Source organism: Epinephelus moara, chromosome 17 (genome assembly GCF_006386435.1).
Source record: "Epinephelus moara isolate mb chromosome 17, YSFRI_EMoa_1.0, whole genome shotgun sequence".
Taxonomy (NCBI): domain Eukaryota; kingdom Metazoa; phylum Chordata; class Actinopteri; order Perciformes; family Serranidae; genus Epinephelus; species Epinephelus moara.
This window is the reverse complement of record NC_065522.1, coordinates 32,418,117-32,424,095: the sequence shown is the minus strand read 5'-3', so window position 1 is coordinate 32,424,095 and position 5,979 is coordinate 32,418,117. Positions and strand designations below refer to the sequence as shown.

The following is a 5,979-nucleotide window of genomic DNA, read 5'->3' as shown; positions in this document are numbered from 1 at the left end:
TATTTAATATATTTCTGAGTTAACAAATATTGCTGTAAATGTGGTAAAAGGTGACATTAAATAATTCACAACACTTTTTTAAACATTGTTTGAAGCTAAATGTGGCAAAATGTTGATGTTATTTTCAGCGTGAGCCACTTTACAAACGGCACCCCATAGATGAATAGTTGTACAGCTCAGCGGAGATAAACTGGGCATGTGATAACATTTGCACCAAACTTCAGATGACTGGTCCAAACATGTTGAAATCTTTGGTGACTTCAGTGCTTCAGTGTCTTCCTACAGTATGCAGTTATTGACATGGCACCAAGCTAGCTCACACTTCTGTCAGTGACGTTCACTGAAGCAGCTGCTCATCCTCACAGCCCTGGACTGTAGCGGCAGCAGCTGCTTGTAGGAACGCTTTGCTTCTGTGGAACGCTCCTGCAGGTAGATGGTTGTCAGGGTAGATGCCACATGATGAGGTTTATGTCCCTGTGAATTAGAAAATGGTTAAACATCACTGCCACAGACCTCCATGTGAAAATGTCCAACTGTACAGGGGCTGAATTTATATATAACCGACCTGTTTACATTTAGTTAAGGTTTAAAGTTACACATAATGAAGGCCGGGCTGCTGTAAGTGACAGACTGTCTGCTGATAGTGTCCTCGCTCCTCCACAGCTCCACCCTCCCCCCCAAATATGGTCACGACTGGCTCGAGAAAAACAAGATGGTGACGGATAAAATGCCGAACTCCAGGCTTCAAAACAGGACCCACAAACCAGTGGGTGCAATAGGACAGCTACCTCCATTATTTAAAAGTCTGTGTGTGTGTTGTTAATGTGTCTGACACACACATTTCAGTGGCTGAAACAGAGAGAAGCTTTCACACCTGCAGGTACAGCATCACCTCCTCACTTCCTGCTGCCACCTGCAGAGACACTGAGTCTGTGCCTGACAAATGTTAACATTTATCAAAGCAGTGTTTAAAGATAACAATCAGTCATCTTACTGTGAAACTCAAATCAAAGTCTGATCAAAAGAGCCGTTTAACCTCAGTTTATAAAAGCACCAAACCACAAACGCATCCTGCAGGTAATGATATTAGATTCTGGCTTCTGTTGTTATTTTGATTTTGTTTCTGTCTCTTTTCTCTTCATGTTTTGGTTCAGTGTCTTTTTCTAAAAATGAATTCATGTGTTTTATTCGGACTGAACAAAGAAAGAGTGTTTGGAGAGGAAACCACAACACTGCCAGCACAGGCACAGAGGAAGGAGGGGGCTTTGAGCTGATCACACCTCTCATCAACACGTAGATCTCACTTCACCAAGTGACAGGATGGAGGGAACCTCTCTGCTGCTGCTGCTCTGTAAGTATCATCTGTCTGAGCTACATTTTACCAGTAATGACAAGAACACTGTGATCTAACTGAACATCATGTCAGTTACAGCTGTCAAAACACTTGTAAAATGCATTAAATGTAGTATCCTGTGTTTTTTGGAGTTTGACCTATGAACTGACTTTTTTTTTTTTTTAAAGATAATTTGATTTTCTCGGATGTCATGTTAAATGTGCACACACACACACACACACACACACACACGCACACATCAGACTAACCTGAGTGTTCTTTGTCTTCAGGTCTGACCTCACTGCTGAGCTGCACAACAAACCAAGGTCAGTAAACTTCTGCTGTCACATCGTGACTGACACTTTCTGGGAAAATGAAACTTTAAAGTTTAAGATTTGTAAATTTTTGAGAGTATTTTTTTCTTATCAGTGAATCTCAGGTTCAGACTCAAAGCAACATGAATGTTTCTCCTAACACGTATAGTGTGTGTATCTGCAGCCTAACATATCCTCCTCCTCTGGGCTGTAGTCAGTGAGCCACACTGTGTCACTGGGTGACGTGTTCCTTCATTACCATGAACTCACTCGCTGTAGTTTAATCCTTGTCTCCACCAAACCCTTTCAGTCCAGTACCTTTGGAACCAACCAACCTTTCTACTGGTACTTGTGTCATTCAGCACCATTGATAGGACTATCCCACATTCACATAAACATTTTTTTGTTGAGTAAGCTAAAATCATGACAGGCTTTTGACAAAATTACCTAACGACAGTGACTCCCATGTGTGGCATGGCGAGAAAGGAGAGGGAGAGACGCTGTGCTGCTGCCAGAGGAGCCGCTGAATGAGTTCCCTCTGAGCGCTAAGTCACTAAAAGAGTCTGAGAATTAAAACATTCATGACGCCACAGTTTATTCCACACTACTGAAGCTGAGCCAGTAGCAGTTCGTTTTCAGCCAAGCTTCTTGTTGCCGTGTGCAACAGTATGACGTCATCATGTCAACAAGTCAGAATGTTGCCAAAAATCACAATATGAATTTTTCTTTATTTCATTTTTTCTCATTCGGTATTGTCATAAACTCTTTGATATGGCACACCCCTAATGAATGGGCTGGAAAACAGGTGAGTAAACAGTAAAACGCTGCATGAAGGTCAGTGAGAATGTTCCAGTGGTTACTTATTTTTAAATCCCTTACTTATTCAGTCTCTCTTTCAAACGCAGAGCAGACTCATTTGGATCATGTTTGAGCTCTGCTCCCACAGAGTCGGACGGTATTTTGTTGGGAAATGCAAGTAGATTTAGGGGGAAAGCTTGTTGTTCCCCAGGAAATAGTTTGTACCAAGCGTGAGTCAACGGATAGTTTATTTCATTGAGCTGACAGTTCCTTGGGAAGACTCAGTGGAAGAAGCATATGAAAGAAAAAAGCTTAGATATGCAGACTTAGGAGCAGAAGCTGAGCAGCGAGGATGGAAAACTAGGATTTGTCCAGTGGAAGTGGGGTGTAGGGCATTCATAGCAAGATCAGCTGCAGTTTGAGGAAGACAGTGAAGGAAGTTTCAGATGACGCAGCCAGAGCTAGTCAGTGGATTTGGATGAGAAGAAATAATGTCAGTTGGGGGCCAGCAGGGGGAACTACTGAGCAGGGTACATAACTCCTTAAGATCAGGTGGAGAGATCCACTTCCTCTCAGGAGGAAATCCAGGAAGAGGAAGTATTTAAGTGTGGGAGTGGCCTATTTGAATCCATTTTGTTTGAGACCATGCTGCAAGCTGAGTGTGTTTGCTGATCCTGTAAGTTCATTTATCTCCTGTAACTTTAGCTTATATTGTAGTTATGCTATGTAGCGTGTGAAATAGAGTATGGTGAATGTGCTAGGAAAGGTAGTATCGGCACTGTCTCTACCTAGAGCTCGCATATACAGAGCCTGGGTTTGGTTGAAGGTGGCAGTGCTGTTTGGGCTGAGAAAGCCATGTGTGAGTAAGGTAAAGGAGGTTATTGGGTTGGTGCGGGGAGCAGTGAGACCTGAGTGCTGATCCTTTCTCTAGAGCACACACTTCTTGTGTTTATTGCATCTTGCGGGTTAACGGGTTAAAGGTGTTGTGTTTCCATCAGTGATTTTATGTACGAGGGTTTTTTACCTGGAAGTTCTTGAAAAGGAACGTTGTGATTCGCTCTATGATAAAAATTCGATGCTACGTGGATTTAACAGGAGTCCAGGATCTCCTTCAAGGTCACCAGAGAATTCAGTTAAGCTGCGAAGACCCTGAGCTGATGAGGCAGCGGTCAGTGGTTATAAAATATTTTGTATTAATGATGATTTAGTTTAACTAAAGACGGATACATGTCACCTTCTGTTACCTGCAGCCTCTCTGACTGTGAGTCCCAGCAGCTCTCAGCTGTTTGAAGATGAGTTTATCTCTCTGAGCTGTGAGGAGGACGACAGCTCTGCTGGATGGACTCTGAGGAGGAACACAACCAGACAGAAGATGTCTCAGTGCGGAGCTGGATGGGGAAGATCAGCTGGTTTGTCCTGTGTCATCAGTGTGACAGTCCCGTGGGACAGTGGAGTTTACTGGTGTGAGTCCAGAGAGAGAGCAACCAGTAAGAGCATCAACATCAGTGTCACTGGTAAGATCAGACTGTGGAGTCAGTGTTGATGAAGCTGTGTGTAAATGGATGAAATGCTGTAGTTTGTCTCTGTGTTGAGGTGGATCAGTGATCCTGCAGAGTCCTGTCCTCCCTGTGATGGAGGGACATGATGTCATCTGCACTGTAAAACAAAGACGTCCTTCAACCTCCCAGCTGCTTTCTATAAAGATGGCTCCTTCATCAGGACTGAGCCTGCAGGTCACATGACCATCCGCCATGTAACCAGGTCTGATGAAGGCCTCTACAAGTGTGACATCACAGGTCATGGAGAGTCTCCACCCAGCTGGCTCACTGTCACAGGTCAGGAGGTTACCTTTGATTTCAGGAGTTCATTCATCCAGATATTCACCTGACCAGGTGGGATTCTCTCTACAGGTAGACCTCCAACCACAGCTCCACCTCCTACATTGACCCCGCCCACATCTGCAGCCCTGACCTCTGATGTAGCTCCGCCCACATCTGCAGCCCCGCCCCCTGACTCAGACCACCTCCACCTTGTGTTCACAGTGCTCTATTACCTGGTGGTGTTCTGTCCGTACTTCATCTCCACTTTCATCATGGTGTCTTTGTATCGACAACGACCCACAGGTATCAATCAATCGATTAGTTAATCAGTATTGCATATCTCTGTGACGATCATCTGATGTTGATTGTTGTTATTTATCACTGCCTCTTCTTTTAATATTGTTTATCTCCTCTGACAGGAAATGACCTACCCGTCTCCATGGCAACGGCACCATCCAGCCAAGCTGAGCAGAGATTGGCTGAGGACTGTGATGACATAGCGGCGGTCGGCACGGTGCATCACTTCTGAGCTGAACAGAGGAGAGACAGAGTTTCCTGTTCCATCAGTGCGATGATTCAAACATCCGTCTGTGTCACTCTGAATATTGGCAATAAAGTTTGGTGTGTTTGTTTTGGTAGTTCTGCCTGATGTGTGTGTGCTTGTTGTGGTTTGGTTGTGGTGAACAGAGTGAGACATCCTCTGCCTATCTTTGTGTCTCTGCAGACAAACAGGTGACAGCAGCTGCCTTTAATCAAAGGTTCCCGAGACGCCAGGTCAGGTGGTGCATTAGAGCGACTCAAAGAATTATAGGAAATTAGAAGGGCTTGCTGGAAATGACTCTAACAGGGAATATCTTCAGATTTGGCACAAACACTCACTTGGACTCAATGGAATGAACTCAGTAGAATTTGGTGTTCAGAAGTCAAAGGTCACTGTGACCTCACAAAGCATGTTTTTGGCCATAACTCAGGAATTTATTCACTAATTATGACAAAAGTTGACACAAATGTCTAACAGGATAACATAATGAAGGTCAAAAGGTCAAAGGTCAGCTTGACTGTGACATCATCATGTTTTAACGTCATATCTCAGGAACAGAAGGGGAGACATTTGGTCAGATACTGAACTGGTGACTGCAAACTGTCTGTTATTGATGTCACTCCATAACGACTTTCATTACATTAGTGATCAGTATTTATCCCCCACCTAACACACACACACACACACACACACACACACTGATGCCATCTGATGTGACTGCACCATCAGAGACCAGATGTGATCCCAGAGTCCTCCTGTGTTCAGTCTGCTTCAGTGTTTGAGCTCCACCTGCTGGTGTTCATCACCACCTACACTGATGTTTCCTCCATCATTCACATTCACCTCCTCAACATCAGTGAGCTCAGCTGTCCACTCTACAGAGTCACAGGTCTCAGGTCATCTGTCACACTGTGTCTGTGAGTAGCAGTCCTGTTAGAGACAGGGGACCTGTCCAGGTGGACCCTGAGTCTCACCCCACTGCATGCTGGGATTGGCTGCACCTTTTAGGTACAGACACAAAGTGTCAAGTCCAGTCAGTAACTTCAGGGAAATGACAACTACAGTCTCACTAATACACACAGGTGGAAATATCCTTCATCACAATCAACAACGTTCATCTCTGCCATTAGAAACTAACACAAGTGACCAGCTGCAGGAGAGAAACCACACGGC

At 44.4% G+C, this 5,979-nt stretch overlaps 1 pseudogene; it reads left to right on the top strand.

The window, feature by feature from the left end:
* The first annotated feature begins 816 nt into the window (after positions 1-816).
* Positions 817-4,903, top strand: LOC126404352 (Fc receptor-like B; annotated as a pseudogene).
* Positions 4,904-5,979: the final 1,076 nt, after the last annotated feature.